The sequence below is a fragment of the Arachis stenosperma genome, chromosome 7, assembly GCF_014773155.1.
Source record: "Arachis stenosperma cultivar V10309 chromosome 7, arast.V10309.gnm1.PFL2, whole genome shotgun sequence".
NCBI classification, from domain to species: Eukaryota; Viridiplantae; Streptophyta; class Magnoliopsida; order Fabales; family Fabaceae; genus Arachis; species Arachis stenosperma.
The window spans coordinates 11575031-11592883 of NC_080383.1; the positions used below are offsets into that span (position 1 = coordinate 11575031).

Below are 17853 nucleotides of genomic sequence, written 5' to 3' on the forward strand. Positions count from 1 at the left end.
TCAAATGTTTTCAAAATCAATTTCTTTCCTTTTTCAAAGATACTTACTAACAATTAATGATTTGATTGAACATTTTTTGCCTTTTCTGTTAAGGAAGGTTTTATGTTTGAATCATATCTTTTCTTGTTAGGCAAGTCATTAATTTTTAAAATCAAATCTTTTAAAATTATTTTCAAATCATATCTTTTAAAATTGTTTTCAAATCATATCTTCTCAATCACATTTTTTTTAAAACCAATCATATCTTCTCAATCACATCTTTTTCAAAATAGTTTTCAATCAAATCCTTCTAATTTCTAATTTCAAAATCTTTTTCAAAAAATCACTTGATTTCTTTTCCACTTTCAATTTTCGAAAATTATCAACATCTTTTTAATTGAATTTTCGAAAATTCTTTTCCCTCCTTCCCACATCCTTCTATTTATGGAGTATTACTCCTTCTTAATGCACAATTCAAACTCTATCTAATCAAGTTCGAATTCTTCTACCTTCTTTCTTCTATTTTTCTTTTCCTCTGACACCTCAAGGAATCTCTATACTGTAACATAGAGGATTCCACATTTTCTTGTTCTCTTCTCTTTCATATGAGCAGGAGCAGAGACAAAGGCATTCTTGTTGAAGCTGATCCTGAACCTGAAAGGACCCTGAAGAGAAAGCTAAGAGAAGCTAAAGCACAACTCTCTTTAGAGGACCTAACCGAATTCTTCAAGGAAGAAGAACCCATGGCAGCCGAAAACAACAACAATGCCAACAATGCAAGGAAGGTGCTGGGTGACTTTACTGCACCTACTCCTGATTTTTATGGGAGAAGCATCTCTATCCCTGCCATTGGAGCAAACAACTTTGAGCTTAAGCCTCAATTAGTTTCTCTAATGCAACAGAATTGCAAGTTCCATGGACTTCCAATGGAAGATCCTCATCAGTTTCTAGCTGAGTTCTTGCAAATTTGTGACACAGTCAAGACTAATGGGGTTGACCCTGAGGTCTATAGACTGATGCTATTCCCTTTTGCTGTAAGAGACAGAGCTAGAATATGGTTGGATTCTCAACCTAAGGAAAGCCTGGACTCTTGGGAAAAGCTAGTCAATGCCTTCTTGGCAAAGTTCTTTCCACCACAAAGATGGAGTAAGCTTAGAGTGGAAGTCCAAACCTTCAGACAGAAGGATGGAGAATCCCTCTATGAAGCTTGGGAAAGATACAAACAATTGATCAGAAAATATCCCTCAGACATGCTTTCTGAATGGAGCATCATAGGTATTTTCTATGATGGTCTCTCTGAACTATCTAAGATGTCCTTGGATAGCTCTGCTGGAGGATCTCTTCATCTGAAGAAGACGCCTACAGAGGCTCAAGAGCTAATTGAAATGGTTGCAAATAACCAATTCATGTACACTTCTGAAAGGAATCCTGTGAACAATGGGACTAATCAGAAGAAAGGAGTTCTTGAGATTGACACTCTGAATGCCATACTGGCTCAGAACAAGATATTGACTCAACAAGTCAATTTGATTTCTCAAAGTCTGTCTGGAATGCAAAATACACCTGGCAGTACTAAGGAAGCTTCATCTGAGGAAGAAGCTTATGATCCTGAGAACCCTTCCATGGAGGAGGTGAATTACCTAGGAGAACCCTATGGAAACACCTACAACTCTTCATGGAGAAATCACCCAAATTTCTCATGGAAGAATCAAGAGAAACCTCAACAAGGTTTCAACAACAATAATGGTGGAAGAAACAGGTTTAGCAATGGCAAGCCTTTTCCATCATCTTCTCAGCAACAGACAGAGAGTTCTAAGCAGAGTACTTCTGACTTAGCAACAATGGTCTCTGATCTAATAAAGACCACTCAAAGTTTCATGACTGAAACAAGGTCCTCCATTAGGAATTTGGAAGGACAAGTGGGTCAGCTGAGTAAGAAAGTTACTGAACTCCCTCCTAGCACTCTCCCAAGTAATACAGAAGAAAATCCAAAAGGAGAGTGCAAAGCCATAAACATGGCCGAATTTGGAGAGGAAAGAGAGGAAGTGGACGCCACTGAGGAAGGCCTCAATGGGCGCACACTAACCTCCTCTGAGTTCCCCAATGAGGAACCATGGGAATCTGAGGCTCAAGATGAGACCATAGAGATTCCATTGTACTTACTTCTGCCATTCATGAGCTCTGATGAGTATTCTTCCTCTGAAGAGGATGAGTATATCACTGAAGAGCAAGTTGCTAAATACCTTGGAGCAATCATGAAGCTAAATGACAAGTTGTTTGGAAATGAGACTTGGGAGGATGAACCCCCTTTGCTCACCAAAGAACTGGATGACTTGTCTAGGCAGAAATTACCTCAAAAGAGACAAGATCCTGGGAAGTTTTCAATACCTTGTACCATAGGCACCATGACCTTCAAGAAGGCCTTGTGTGACTTAGGATCAAGTGTGAACCTCATACCTCTCTCTGTAATGGAGAAGCTAGGGATCTTTGAGGTACAAGCTGCAAAAATCTCATTAGAGATGGCAGACAATTCAAGAAAACAAGCTCATGGACTTGTAGAGAATGTTTTGGTGAAGATTGAAGACCATTACATCCCTACTGATTTCATAGTCCTAGAGACTGGGAAATGCATGGATGAATCCATCATCCTTGGCAGACCTTTCCTAGCCACAGCAAAAGCTGTGATTGATGTTGATAGAGGTGAAATGATCATTCAAGTGAATGAAGAATCCTTTGTGTTTAAGGCTCAAGGATATCCCTCTGTCATCATGGAGAGGAAGCATGAAGAGCTTCTCTCAAGACAGAGCCAAGCAGAGCCCCCACAGTCAAACTCTAAGTTTGGTGTTGGGAGGCCACAACCAAACTCTAAGTTTGGTGTTGAACCCCCACATTCAAACTCTAAGTTTGGTGTTGGGAGGTTCCAACACGGTTCTAAGTAATTCTGAGGCTCCATGAGAGTCCTCTGTCAAGCTAATGACATTAAAGAAGCGCTTGTTGGGAGGCAACCCAATGTTTTATAGTTAACTATTTTCTTTTGTTATTTTATCTTTTTTGTAGGTTGATGATCATAAGAAGTCACAAAAACAATGAAAAAAGCAAAAACAGAATGAAAAACAGGAAGAAAAACAGCACACCCTGGAGGAAGATGCTGCTGGCGTTTAAACGCCAGTAAGCCTAGCAGATGGGCGTTTAACGCCCAGTCTGGCACCATTCTGGGCGTTTAACGCCAGAAAGGGGCACCAGACTGGCGTTAAACGCCAGAAAAGGGCTAGAACCTGGCGTTAAACGCCAGGAATGGGCACCAGCCCGGCATTTAACGCCAGAAATGGCTTAAAACGTGGATTTTGATGCCATTTGGTGCAGGGATGACTTTTCCTTGACACCACAGGATCTGTGGACCCCACAGGACCCCACCACCACTCTCTCTCTTCTTCCCCCATTCACCAATCACCTCAATACCTCTTCCCCATAAACCCTTCACCTATCAAATCCCATCTTTCTCTTCACCACTCACATCCATCCTTCATAAATCCCCTTCAAATTCAAACCACTTTCCCTCCCAAACCCACCCATACATGGCCGAACTCCTTCTCCCCTCTTTCCTATAAATACCCTTCTTCCCTTCTTCATTTTCACACAACCTAAACACCACTTCTCCCCCTCTTTGGCCGAATACACCACCATCTCCCTCCTCCTCATTTCTTCTTCTTCTACTCTCTTCTTTCTTCTTTTTGCTCGAGGACGAGCAAACATTTTAAGTTTGGTATGGTAAAAGCGTTGCTTTTTCGTTTTCCATAACCATTTATGGCATCCAAGGCCGGAGAAACCTCTAAAAAGAGGAAAGGGAAGGCAAAAGCTTCCACCTCCGAGTCATGGGAGATGGATAGATTCCTCTCAAGGGTGCATCAAGTCCACTTCTATGAAGTTGTGGCCTTGAAGAAGGTGATCCCCGAGGTCCCCTTTTCACTCAAAAAGGGTGAATATCCGGAGATCCGCCATGAGATCCGAAGAAGAGGTTGGGAAGTGCTTACCAACCCCATTCAACAAGTCGGAATCTTGATGGTTCAAGAGTTCTATGCCAATACATGGATCACCAAGAACCATGACCAAAGTGTGAACCCGAATCCAAAGAATTATCTCACTATGGTTCGGGGGAAATACTTGGATTTTAGTCCGGAAAGTGTGAGGGTGGCGTTCAACTTGCCTATGATGCAAGGAAATGAACATCCTTACACTAGAAGGGTCAACTTTGATCAAAGGTTGGACCAAGTCCTCACAATCATATGTGAAGAGGGCGCACAATGGAAGAGAGATTCAAGAGGCAAGCCGGTCCAATTGAGAAGGCATGACCTCAAGCCCGTGGCTAGAGGATGGTTAGAGTTCATTCAACGCTCAATCATTCCCACTAGCAACCGGTCCGAAGTTATTCTAGACCGGGCCATCATGATTCATAGCATCATGATTGGAGAAGAAATAGAGGTTCATGAGGTTATAGCCCAAGAAATCTATAAGGTGGCGGACAAGACCTCCACCTTGGCAAGGTTAGCCTTTCCTCATCTCATTTGTCACCTCTGTTATTCAGTTGGAGTTGACATAGAAGGAGATACCCCCATTGATGAGGACAAACCCATCACCAAGAAAAGGATGGAGCACACAAGAGATCCCTCTCATCAAGAGATCCCTGAGATGCCTCAAGGGATGCACTTTCCTCCACAAAACTATTGGGAGCAACTAAACACCTCCCTAGGAGAGTTGAGTTCCAACATGGGACACTTAAGGATGGAGCATCAAGAACACTCCATCATCCTTCATGAAATTAGAGAAGACCAAAGAATCATGAGGGAAGAGCAACAAAGACAAGGAAGAGACATTGAGGAGCTCAAGCACTCCATAGGACCTTCAAGAGGAAGGAAGAGCCGCCATCACTAAGGTGGACCCGTTCCTTGATTTCCTTGTTCTTTATTCTTCTGTTTTCGAATTTTATGCTTTATGTTTATCCATGTTTGTGTCTTGTGATCATTAGTGTCTTAGTGTCTATGCCTTAAAGTTATGAATGTCCTATGAATCCATCACCTTTCTTGAATAAAATTGTGCTTAATTGAAAAGGAAAGAATTGCATGAATTCTGAATTTTATAATAGTTTAATTAATTTGATGTGGTGGCAACACTTTTGTTCTCTGAATTTGTGGTTCATGAATATTGGCTCTTGAAAGAATGATGAAAAAGGAGACATGTTACTGAGGATCTGAAAAAATCATTAAAAATGATTCTTGAAGCAAGAAAAAGCAGTGAATACAAAAAAAAAAAGAAGGAAGCAAACGAAAAAAAAAAAACCGAAAAAAAAAGGAGAAAGAAAAAGAAAGAAATAAAGTTGTGATCCAAGGCAATAAGAGTGTGCTTAAGAACCCTGGACACCTCTAATTGGGGACTTTAGCAAAGCTGAGTCACAATCTGAAAAGGTTCACCCAATTATGTGTCTGTGGCATGTATGTATCCGGTGGTAATACTGGAAGACAGAGTGCTTTGGGCCACAGCCAAGACTCAATAAATAGCTATGTTCAAGAATCATCATACTTTACTAGGAGAATCATTAACACTATCTGGATTCTAAGTTCCTAAAGAAGCCAATCATTCTGAATTTCAAAGGATAGAGTGAGATGCCAAAACTATTCAGAGACAAAAAGCTAAAAGCCCCGCTCATCTAATTAATACTGATCTTCATAGATGTTTTTGGAGTTCATTGCATATTCTCTTCTTTTTATCTTATTTGATCTTCAGTTGCTTGGGGACAAGCAACAATTTAAGTTTGGTGTTGTGATGAGCGGATAATTTGTATGCTTTTTGGCATTGTTTTTAGTATGTTTTTAGTGTCTTTTAGTTAGTTTTTATTATATTTTTATTAGTTTTTAATTAAAATTCACTTTTCTGGACTTTACTATGAGTTTGTGTATTTTTCTGTGATTTCAGGTATTTTCTGGCTGAAATTGAGGGATCTGAGCAAAAATCTGATCCAGAGACTCAAAAGGACTGCAGATGCTGTTGGATTCTGACCTCCCTGCACTCGAAGTGGATTTTATGGCGCTACAGAAGCCCAATTGGCGCGCTCTTAACGGCGTTGGAAAGTAGACATCCTGGGCTTTCCAGCAATATATAATAGTCCATACTTTGCCCAATATTTGATGGCCCAAACCGGCGTTCAAAGTCACCTCAAGAAATCCCAGCGTTAAACGCTGGAACTGGCACCTGATTGGGAGTTAAACGCCCAAACTGGCACTAAAGCTGGCGTTTAACTCCAAGAAGAGTCTCTACACGAAAATGCTTCATTGCTCAGCCCAAGCACACACCAAGTGGGCCCGGAAGTGGATTTTTATGTCATTTACTCATCTTTGTACACCTTAGGCTACTAGTTATCTATAAGTAGGACCTTTTACTATTGTATCTAGAGACTTTGGTAGCTATCTTCGTTTTATGCTATCTTAGATCATTGGGAGGCTGGCCATTCGGCCATGCCTAGACCTTGTTCTTATGTATTTTCAACGGTGGAGTTTCTACACACCATAGATTAAGGTGTGGAGCTCTGCTGTACCTCGAGTATTAATGCAATTACTATTGTTCTTCCATTCAATTCCGCTTGTTCTTTGTCCAAGATATCACTTGTTCTTCAACTTGACGAAGGTGATGATTGACGCCCATCACCATTCTCACTCATGAACAAAGTGACTGACAACCACTCTTGTTCTACAAGCATCTGAGGCTCTAGTGAATATCTCTTGGATTCTTTAATCGGAATCTTCGTGGTATAGGCAGGACCTGATGGCGGCATTCAAGAGAATCCGGAAGGTCTAACCTTGTCTGTGGTATTCTGAGTAGGATTCAATGACTGAATGACTGTGACGTGCTTCAAACTCTAACCTGCTGGGCGTTAGTGACAGACGCAAAAGAGGGATTCTATTCCAGTAGGAGTGGGAACCGAACCGGTGATTGGCCGCACTGTGACAGAGTGCGTGAGCATTAGCTTTCACTGCGAGGATGGGAGGTAGCCACTGACAACGGTGAAACCCTACACGAGCTTGCCATGGAAAGGAGTAAGAAGGATTGGATGAAGGCAGTAGGAAAGCAGAGAGACGGAAGGGAAGGCATCTTCATACGCTTATCTGAAGTTCCTACCAATGAATTACATAAGTATCACTATCTTTATCCTTTATGTTATTTTCGTTCATCATCATATACATTTGAGTTTGCCTGACTAAGATTTACAAGATGACCATAGCTTGCTTCAATGCTAACAATCTCCGTGGGATCGACCCTTACTCACGTAAGGTATTACTTGGACGACCCAGTGCACTTGCTGGTTAGTTGTGCGAAGTTGTGTAATGCCATGGTATTGAGCTACCACGTTTTTGGAGCCATTACCAGGGATTATGAGAGTTGTGAAAAGTATTGTTCACAATTTCGCGCACCAAAGGCTACCGCGGCTCAGAACGTCCCGGCAAGGGTGGTTGGGGAAGGGTCTTCCCAAGTTTTATCAAAACCGTCCGTCCCGAGCACTCCTGGCCGAGGAGGATGATCCCGACTCCCCGGGTTCGTTTGGTCGACCCGCCTCAGACTTCAGTGGGTACCTCTGCTCCTCCAGTTGCTCCTCCTCCAAAAAGACCTCGGACTGTCGAGCCGTTTAATCTTGGTGCTCCCGATTTTGATGCCGTTGGGTTTGTAGACCAACAAATTGCTCCCTATGGTGTGATGCCTACTGACGATGTATCCATTCTTTGTCATCTAGAGTTTATTACTCGGAGTGGTGTTACTCTGGCACACATGGGGGCAGCTTTGTACCGAACTGCTCAAGATCTTCCTATTCATGCTACCAAGGCTTTTATGGAGGAGGCAAAATCAGAATTTGACCGAATTAAGGGTTTGAAGGAGGAGCTCGAGGTGGAAGTGGCCGAGCTGAAAAAAGAGCTAAAGGGGGAAAAGGCTCGGGCTGTTGGTCTGGCGGCTGCCGCGCAACTGGCCAAGGATACAGCTCAAAAACACAAGGATAGCTATGTCACTACTTATAAAGAGGTGATGGAGCTCAGGAGTATGTTCAGGCCGATTATTCTGAACTTCAAAGTCATCTCGTTGGTAGTGTTATTGCGGCTTATGAGAATCTGAAAGAGCAATTCCAAGTTCTTGCGCCAGATCTTGACCTTTCCCTTATTAGTCTGGATAATATTGTTAGGGATGGTAAGATTGTCCCTGACGACCCCGATGATGATGATGATGCCGTCCCTCCTCCAGCTACTTCTGTCAAAGCCTCTGTTGTCCCGCCTTCCTTAACCTCGGCAGTTGAAGCTACTCAGCCGGAATCTGATCCAAACGTCTAGATTTTGAACCGAGATAACGGGACAATGGACGCCCTTCCCCTTCAGACTCGCCCTCCTTCTCCCCAAGATGCTGCTACTGGGAAGCCTTTGGATCCTCAATAATTTTTCTGATATGTTTGTGTATAGCCCTGTTTTTGTGGGCTTTTGAAATCTTTATTTTTGTAAGTTTGTGATCTCTGACTTTGGATGCTCCAGTTGCTACTTTAGCAACTTTATTTTGAAAAAAAAATAGTTTCTCTTGCTCTTGGGGTTGGCTTCGAGTGGCCTCTTGAGTCTTTGTTTTATGGTAACTGCCTTGTTTTTTGTGATATGCTTGCTTGTAGCTTTCTTTTAGCATTTACCTGGAATTTTCAGAGTATTTTTTATCTGACCTCTTTTGATTGTCTTTAGCGAGGTCGAGGTCTATCGGGTCGAGTTATCTCTCCTCTGTTGGTTGATTCTCTCAGTTGATCTTTTCTTGAGTTATTTCTAGTAACCCCTTGGGATTACTTTTTATAACTTTTTGTAGCTTTAATCCGACTTCTTCATGTTGGTCCCTATTCTGTTACTAGGTGATCCTTTTTCTTAGATCTTGTTCAGATCTCTTTTGAGGCTTTACCTTTTGTAACTTTATCTTTTTTGGGCCGACTTCGTCATGTCGGATTTCGTTGAGTTACGTGATAATCCTCTTTTTTGGACCTTGTTCAGGTCTCTTTCAGGTATTATCTTTTGTAACTTTATCTTTCCGGACCGACTTTGTCACGTCGGGCCCTGTCGAGTTACATGATAATCCTCTTTTTTGGACCTTGTTCAGGTCTCTTTCAGGGATTATCTTTTGTAACTTTATCTTTCCGGGCCGACTTTGTCACGTCGGGCCCTGTCGAGTTACTTGATAATCCTCTTTTTTGGACCTTGTTCAGGTCTCTTTCAGGGATTATCTTTTGTAACTTTTTTGTAGGAGTCCGACTTCCTCATGTCGGGTTCTTCGAAGTTATAGTAATCCTCTTTTATAGGATTGTCCAAACCTCTTTCCAGGGCTTTACTTATAATTTGGGTTGTTGTGGCTGGTCCGACTTTTTGTGCCGGCCAGTCTTTAAGTTATTTTATAGCAATCCTTTTATTAGGTCCTCGTCAGGTCCTTTCTATGGATCACTTTCTATAACTTCTTGCATTATTCTGTTTTCATCTTTGCCGATTTTGTAGATTTTGGGTTTTTAGCCCTCGTTTTAATCGTGATCGCGCAGTGAATTCGTTTTTCACTTTTTGTCGATCTGTAGCTTTATAATCGGGCGATGAATATTTTCAGAATAATACGACTTGAGTGTTTGTAGAGAATCTGAACAAATTTTATTAAAGGAAAATGCAAATATACATGAGGAAATAATTTCCTAAGTCGGGTGATTTGTAGGTCTTGGCGGGGTGCCTCGTTAAAAAACCTTTTTACAGGAAAAAGAGTGTGCCTTGTCCAAGATCTTTTATCATCCCTAGCTATAGTACCTTCTTAGGTTGCAGGCGTGCCATGATCTAGGAGGCTCTCGCCCGTCGAGTTCGGAAAGTTTGTAGTAGCCCTTTCCCAAGACTTCTATAACTCGGAAGGGTCCTTTCCAGTTTGCAGCTAGCTTTCCTTCTCCAGGTCGAGTTGTTCTTATATCGTTTCGGATTAGGATAAGGTCGTTTTCAGCAAAGGCCCGCTGTATTACTTTTCGGTTGTATTTGGAGGCCATTCGTCGTTTCAACGCTTCTTCCCTTATCCGAGCTCTTTCTCGGATTTTCAGAAGTAAATCGAGCTCTTCTCTTTGGAGTTGGGAATTGGCTTTTTCACTATAATGGATTACTCTGGGTGATCTTTCTTCGACCTCCACTGGGATCATCGCCTCCATTCCGTAAGCTAATCGGAAAGGTGACTCCTTTGTCGTGGAATGTGGAGTCGTTCGATATGCCCATAGGACTTGTGGGAGCTCCTTAGCCCAGGCTCCCTTTGCATCCTGTAATCTCCGTTTTATCCCTGCTAATATAACTTTGTTAGCAGCTTCGGCTTGCCCATTGGCTTGGGGGTGATTGATAAACCCCGTTTTAACGGTTTATCTTGTATTGATTTTAGGAGATTTTATCACCTTTTACTCATATTTATTCAATGAAATAGCATGATTTTGTGATTGTTTCCTTATTTGTGCTTAGATATGAAAACATGCTTTTAGACCTTTAATTTGATGATTTTTATTCACCTTTAATTCCACTAGATGCCTTGATGTGTTTGTTAGTGATTTCAGATTGAAAAGGCTAGGAATGGATCAAAGGAGTGAAGAGGAAAGCATGCAAAGTGGAGAAATCATGAAAAGCCAAAGAGTTGAACTCGCCCATGGACGCGCGCGCGCACCTGGCGCTTGCCCGCACCTTGCGAATCACCCCATGGACGCGTACGCGGGCTGTGCGCGTATGCGTCGGTGCCGGTTTATGATTTTTTAATGAAAACGCACCCAATGAACTCTCAAGGGTTGTGGGACCCAATCTCAACCAACTTTGGCGCCAAAAATGTTATTTAAAGCCAAGGATTGAAGAGCAAGGGGATTCCATTCATTTTTACACATTAGGATTAGTTAGAAGTAGTTTTTAGAGAGAGAAGCTCTCTCTTCTCTCTAGAATTAGGATTAGGATTAGGTTTAGTTCTTAGATCTAGGTTTTAATTCATGCTTTCTTCTACTTCTACCTTTCAATTCCTTGTAGTTACATTCATTCCTCTCCCACTCTTTTGTTGTAATTTCCTTTATGTTGTTCTTATGTTTTGTTGTAGATCTACTATTGTTTCTTCCATTTTCTCTCAATTCAATAAGAGGTAATTCATGTAGATCTTGTTTTCTTCAATTGTTGTTGTTAATTCTTTTCAATAATTGTTGTTAGATTCTATTCTTGTTGTCAATTTGCTTTACTTTTCTTTTGTGCCTTCCAAGTGTTTGATGAAATGCTTGGTTGGATTTTAGTGTAGGTTTTGTTCCTCTTGGCCTAGGTAGAGTAATTAGTGACTCTTGAGTTATCTAATTCCATTGTTGATTGATAATTAGAAGTTTCTAATTGATTTGAATGCCTCTAAAGCTAGTCTTTCCTTTAGGAGTTGATTAGGACTTGAGGAATCAAATTGATTCATCCACTTGACTTTCCTCCATGGTTAGAGGTTAACTAAGTGGGAGTAATGGACAATTTGTTGTCACAATTGAGGAGGATAACTAGGATAGGACTTCTAGTTCTCATATCTTGCCAAGAGCTTTGTTAGTTGTTAGTTTATTTTCTTTGCCATTTATATTTCTTGTCTAAAATCTTAAAAACCCCAAAATAACTCATAACCAATAACAAGACACTTTATTGTAATTCCTAGGGAGAACGACCCGAGGTTCAATACTTCGGTTTATAAATTTTAGGGGTTTGTTTTAGTGACAAACAACTTTTTGTATGAAAGGATTAGTGATTGGTTTAGAAACTATACTTGCAACGAGAATTCATTTGTGAATTCTAAACCGTCAAAAATCCAATCAGTGCTCGACAGAGGTGAATTGTTGTTTTATATTCAGGTCAGCCGCTAGTTTTCTGAAGCCTGCATCTGTGAACTGGGTACCATTGTCTGTAGTGATGGAGTATGGAACTCCGAACCTTGTGACGATGTTTCTATACAGAAATTTTCGACTTCTTTGAGCTGTAGCATTGGCTAGGGGTTCTGCCTCGATCCATTTTATGAAGTAGTCTATTCCTACTATGAGGAATTTGACTTGTCTTGATCCTTAAGGAAAAGGTCCGAGGAGATCGAGTCCCCATTTTGTGAATGGCCAAGGTGAGGTTACTGATGAGCGGATAATTTATACGCTTTTTAGCATTGTTTTTAGGTAGTTTTTAGTAAGTTCAAGCTACTTTTAGGAATGTTTTCATTAGTTTTTATGTTAAATTCACATTTCTGGACTTTACTATGAGTTTGTGTGTTTTTCTGTGATTTCAGGTAATTTCTGGCTGAAATTGAGGGACTTGAGCAAAACTCTGAAAAAGGCTGACAAAAGGACTGCTGATGTTGTTGGAATCTGACCTCCCTGCACTCGAAATAGATTTTCTGGAACTACAGAACTCCAAATGTCGCGGTCTCAACGGCGCTGGAAAGTAGACATCCAGAGCTTTCCAGCAATATATAATAGTCCATACTTTATTCGGAAATTGACGACGTAACTTGGCGTTGAACGCCAAGTACATGCTGCTGTCTGGAGTTAAACGCCAGAAACACGTCATGATCCGGAGTTGAACGCCCAAAACACGTTATAACTTGGAGTTCAACTCCAAGAAAAGCCTCAGCTCGTGGATAGATCAAGCTCAGCCCAAGCATACACCAAGTGGGCCCCGGAAGTGGATTTATGCATCAATTACTTACTCATGTAAACCCTAGTAGCTAGTCTAGTATAAATAGGATAATTTACTATTGTATTAGACATCTCTTGACAGTTTAATCTTTTGACTGTTTAGTCTTTGATCATTCGGTCTTTTGATCATTCAGGGGGCTGGCCATTCGGCCATGCCTGAACCTTTCACTTATGTATTTTCAACGGTGGAGTTTCTGCACACCATAGATTAAGGGTGTGGAGCTCTGCTGTACCTCAAGTTTCAATACAATTACTATTAATTTTTATTCAATTCTCTTTTATTCTTATTCCAAGATATACGTTGCACTTCAACTTGATGAATTTGATGATCCGTGACACTCATCATCATTCTCACCTATGAACGCGCGTGATTGACAGCCACTTCCGTTCTACTTTAGGCCGGGTGCATATCTCTTAGATTCCTCAACAGAATCTTCGTGGTATAAGCTAGATAGATGACGACATTCATGGGGATCTGGAAAGTCTAACCTTGTCTGTGGTATTCCGAGTAGGATCCTGGGAATCCGGAAAGTCTAACCTTGTCCGTGGTATTCCGAGTAGGATTCCGGTATTGAATGACTGTGACGAGCTTCAAACTCCTGAAGGCTGGGCGTGATGACAAATGCAAAAGAATCAAGGGATTCTACTCCAACCTGATTGAGAACCAACAGATGATTAGCCGTGCTATGATAGAGCATTTGGACCCTTTTCACTGAGAGGATGGTATGTAGCCATCAACAAGGGAGATGCCTCCAGACGATTAGCCGTGCAGTGACAGCGCATAGGACCATTTTCCCGAGAGGATTAAAAGTAGCAATTGATGATGGTGATGCCCTACATACAGCTTGCCAAGGAAAGGAGTAAGAAGGATTGGATGAAAGCAATAAGAAAGTAGAGATTCGAAACGACTCTAGCATCTCCACACGCCTATCTGAAATTCCCACGTTTGATTTACATAAGTATTTCTATCCCTTTTTATTTTCTATTTATTATTAATTTTCGAAACCCATAACCATTTAATCTGCCTAACTGAGATTTACAAGGTGACCATAGCTTGCTTCATACCAACAATCTCTGTGGGATCGACCCTTACTCACGTAAGGTATTACTTGGACGACCCAGTACACTTGCTGGTTAGTTGAACGGAGTTGTGTCCACACATAAGTGCCATAATAATGATTCCATACAACAACAAAGAATACTACATTGATGTGATCACAATTTCGTCCACCAAGTTTTTGGCGCCGTTGCCGGGGATTGTTCGAGTATGGACAACTAACGGTTCATCTTGTTGCTCAGATTAGGTAATTTTCTTTTCAAAAATCTTTTTCAAAATTTTTCTTTTCTTTTTCGTTTTTTCCAAAAATATTTTCGAAAAAATCAATAAAAATCCAAAAAAATTAGAAAATCATAAAAACCAAAAATATTTTGTGTTTCTTGTTTGAGTCTTGAGTCAAATTTTAAGTTTGGTGTCAATTGCATGCTTATAAAAATTTTTTCTTGCATTTTTCGAAAATTCCATGCATTCATAGTGTTCTTCATGATCTTCAAGTTGTTCTTGATAAGTTTTCTTGTTTGATCTTGATGTTTTCTTGTTTTGTGTTGTTTGTTGTTTTTCATATGCATTTTTTGTTTGTTAGAGTCCATGCATTAAAGATTTCTAAGTTTGGTGTCTTGCATGTTTTCTTTGCATCAAAAATTTTCAAAAATATGTTCTTGATGTTCATCATGATCTTCAAAGTGTTCTTGGTGTTCATCTTGACATTCATAGTGTTCTTGCATGCATCTTGTGTTTTGATCCAAAATTTTTATGTTTTGGGTCATGTTTGTGTTTTTCTCTCTCCTCATTAAAAATTCAAAAATCAAAATAAATATCTTTTCCTTATTTCCCTCCAAATTTTCGAAATTTTGGGTTGACTTGGTCAAAAATTTTTAAAAAAATTAGTTGTTTCTTACAAGTCAAGTCAAAATTTCAATTTTAAAACCTTATCTTTTCAAAAATCTTTTTCAAAAATTATATCTTTTTCATTTTTTTCTATTTCTCGAAAATTTCAAAATTATTTTTCAAAATAGTTTCAAAATCTTTTTCTTATCTTTATATCATATTTTCAAAAATTAGCTAACAATTAATGTGATTGATTCAAAAATTTGAAGTTTGTTACTTTCTTGTTAAGAAAGGTTCAATCTTTAAATTCTAGAATCTTATCTTGTAGTCTCTTGTTAGCTAAGTCATTTTAAAAATTAAATCTTTTTCAAAATATCTTTTTCTTAAAATTTTTATCTTATCTTTTATATCTTATCTAACTTCTTATCTTCTTATCTTTTTTAAATTTAATTTTAAAATCTTTTTCAACTAACTAATTAACTTTTTGTTTGTTTCTTATCTTTTTCAAAATCACCTAACTACTCTTTCTTCTCTAATTTTCGAAAATATCTCACCCCTTTTTCAAAAATTCTTTTTAATTAACTAATTGTTTCATGTTTTAATTTTAATTATATTTTATCTCTAATTTCTGAAAAGACTAATCCCTTTTTTCAAAATTATTTTCGAAATTTCCCCTCTCTTTTCTTATTCTATTTAATTATTTAATTACTAACACTTCTCTTCACCTCTCTCCATCTAAATATCCAAACCCACTCTTCTGCATTCTTCTCCCCTTTCTTTTTCTACTAACATAAAGGAATCTCTATACTGTGACATAGAGAATTCCTCTTCTTTTCTTGTTTTCTTCTCTTTCATATGAGCAGGAACAGGGAAAAAGGCACTCTTGTTGAAATTGATCCTGAACCTGAAAGGACTCTGAAAAGGAAACTAAGAGAAACTAAATTACAACAATCCAGAAACAACCTTTCAGAAATTTTCGAACAAGAGAAGGAGATGGCAGCCAAAAATAATAATAATGCAAGGAGAATGCTTGGTGACTTCACAAAGCCAACGCCCAAATTTGATGGAAGAAGCATCTCCATTCCTGCCATTGGAGCCAATAATTTTGAGCTTAAGCCTCAACTAGTTGCTTTAATGCAACAAAACTGCAAGTTTTATGGACTTCTATTTATCAGTTTTTAACTGAGTTCTTGCAAATCTGTGAGACTGTAAAGACGAATGGAGTTGATCCTGAAGTCTACAGACTCATGCTTTTCCCTTTTACTGTAAAAGACAGAGCTAGAATATGGTTGGATTCACAACCTAAGGATAGCCTGGACTCCTGGGATAAGCTGGTCACAGCCTTCTTGGATAAATTCTTTCCTCCTTAAAAGCTGAGCAAGCTGAGAGTGGATGTTCAAACCTTCAAACAAAAAGATGATGAATCCTTCTATGAAGCTTGGGAAAGATACAAGCAGCTGACCAAAAGATGTCCATCTGACATGTTTTCAGAATGGACCATATTAGATATATTCTATTATGGTCTCTCTAAATTTTCGAAAATGTCATTGGACCATTCTGCAGGTGGATCTATTCACCTAAAGAAAACGCCTGAAGAAGCTCAAGAACTCATTGATATGGTTGCAAACAACCAATTCATGTACACTTCTGAGAGGAATTCCGTGAATAATGGGATACCTCAGAAGAAAGGAGTTCTTGAAATTGATGCTCTGAATGCCATATTGGCTCAGAACAAAGTGTTGACTCAACAAGTCAACATGATCTCTCAAAATCTGAATGGATGGCAACATGCATCCAACAGTACTAAAGAGGCAACTTCTGATGAAGCTTATGATCCTGAGAACCCTGCTATGGCAGAGGTTAATTACATGGGTGAACCTTATGGAAACACCTATGACTCATCATGGAGAAATCATCCAAATTTCTCATGGAAGGATCAACAAAAGCCTCAACAAGGCTTTAACAATGGTGGACGCAATAGGCTGAGCAGTAGTAAGCCTTTCCCATCATCTTCTCAGCAACAGACAGAGAATTCTGAACAAAATACTTCTAATTTAGCCAATCTAGTCTCTGATCTGTCAAAGGCCACTTTCAGTTTCATGAGTGAAACAAGATCCTCCATCAGAAATCTAGAGGCACAAGTGGGCCAGCTGAGTAAGAAAGTCATTGAAACTCCTCCCAGTATTCTCCCAAGTAATACAGAAGAGAATCCAAAAGGAGAGTGCAAGGCCATTGATGTGATCAATATGGCCGAATGCACAAGGAAGGAGGAGGACGAAAATCCTAGTGAGGAAGACCTCCTGAGACGTCCCTCAAGCAAGAAGGAGTTTCCTATTAAGGATCCAAAGGAATCTAAGGCTCATATAGAGACCATAGAGATTCCATTAAATCTCCTTCTGCCATTCATGAGCTCTGAAGACTATTCTTCCTCTGAAGAGGATGAAGATGTGACTGAAGAGCAAGTTGCTCAATATTTAGGAGCTATCATGAAGCTGAATGCCAAGTTGTTTGGTAATGAGACTTGAGAAAGTGAACCTCCCTTGCTCATTGGTGAACTAGACACCTGGATTCAGAAAATTTTACCTCAAAAGAGACAAGATCCTGGCAATTTCTTAATACCTTGTACCATAGGCACCATGACCTTTGAAAAAGCTCTATGTGATCTGGGGTCAGGGATAAATCTTATGCCACTCTCTATAATGGAGAAGTTGGGGATCATTGAGGTACAACCTGCCTTGTTCTCATTACAATTGGCAGACAAGTCATCGAGACAAGCTTATGAAATAGTAGAGGACGTGTTAGTAAAGGTTGAAAGCCTTTACATCCATGCTGATTTCATAATCTTAGACACTAGGAAGGAAGAGGATGAATGCATCATCCTTGGAAGACCTTTCCTAGCTACAGCAGGAGCTGTGATAGATGTTAACAGAGGTGAATTAGTCCTTCAATTGAATGGGGACTACCTTGTGTTTAAGGCACATGGCCATCCCTCTGTGACAAAAGAGAGTAAGCATGAAGAGCTTCTCTCAGTTCAGAGTTAAGAAGAGCCCCCACAGTCAAACTCTAAGTTTGGTGTTGGGAGGCCACAACCAAACTCTAAGTTTGGTGTTAAGACCCCATATCCAAACTCTAAGTTTGGTGTTGGGACTATACAACATTGACCTGATCACCTTTGTGGCTCCATGAGAGCCCAATATCAAGCTATTGACATTAAAGAAGCGCCTGTTGGGAGGCAACCCAATTTTATTTATCTAAT

General features: G+C 39.9%; 1 non-coding gene across 1 annotated transcript; it reads right to left on the reverse strand.

Annotated features, from left to right (window-relative positions):
• Positions 1-15976: 15976 nt before the first annotated feature.
• LOC130942644 (small nucleolar RNA R71) lies at positions 15977-16080 on the reverse strand. The gene has a single exon (XR_009071209.1). It is a non-coding gene; the product is annotated as a small nucleolar RNA R71 (small nucleolar RNA).
• Between the last annotated feature and the right edge of the window lie 1773 nt (positions 16081-17853).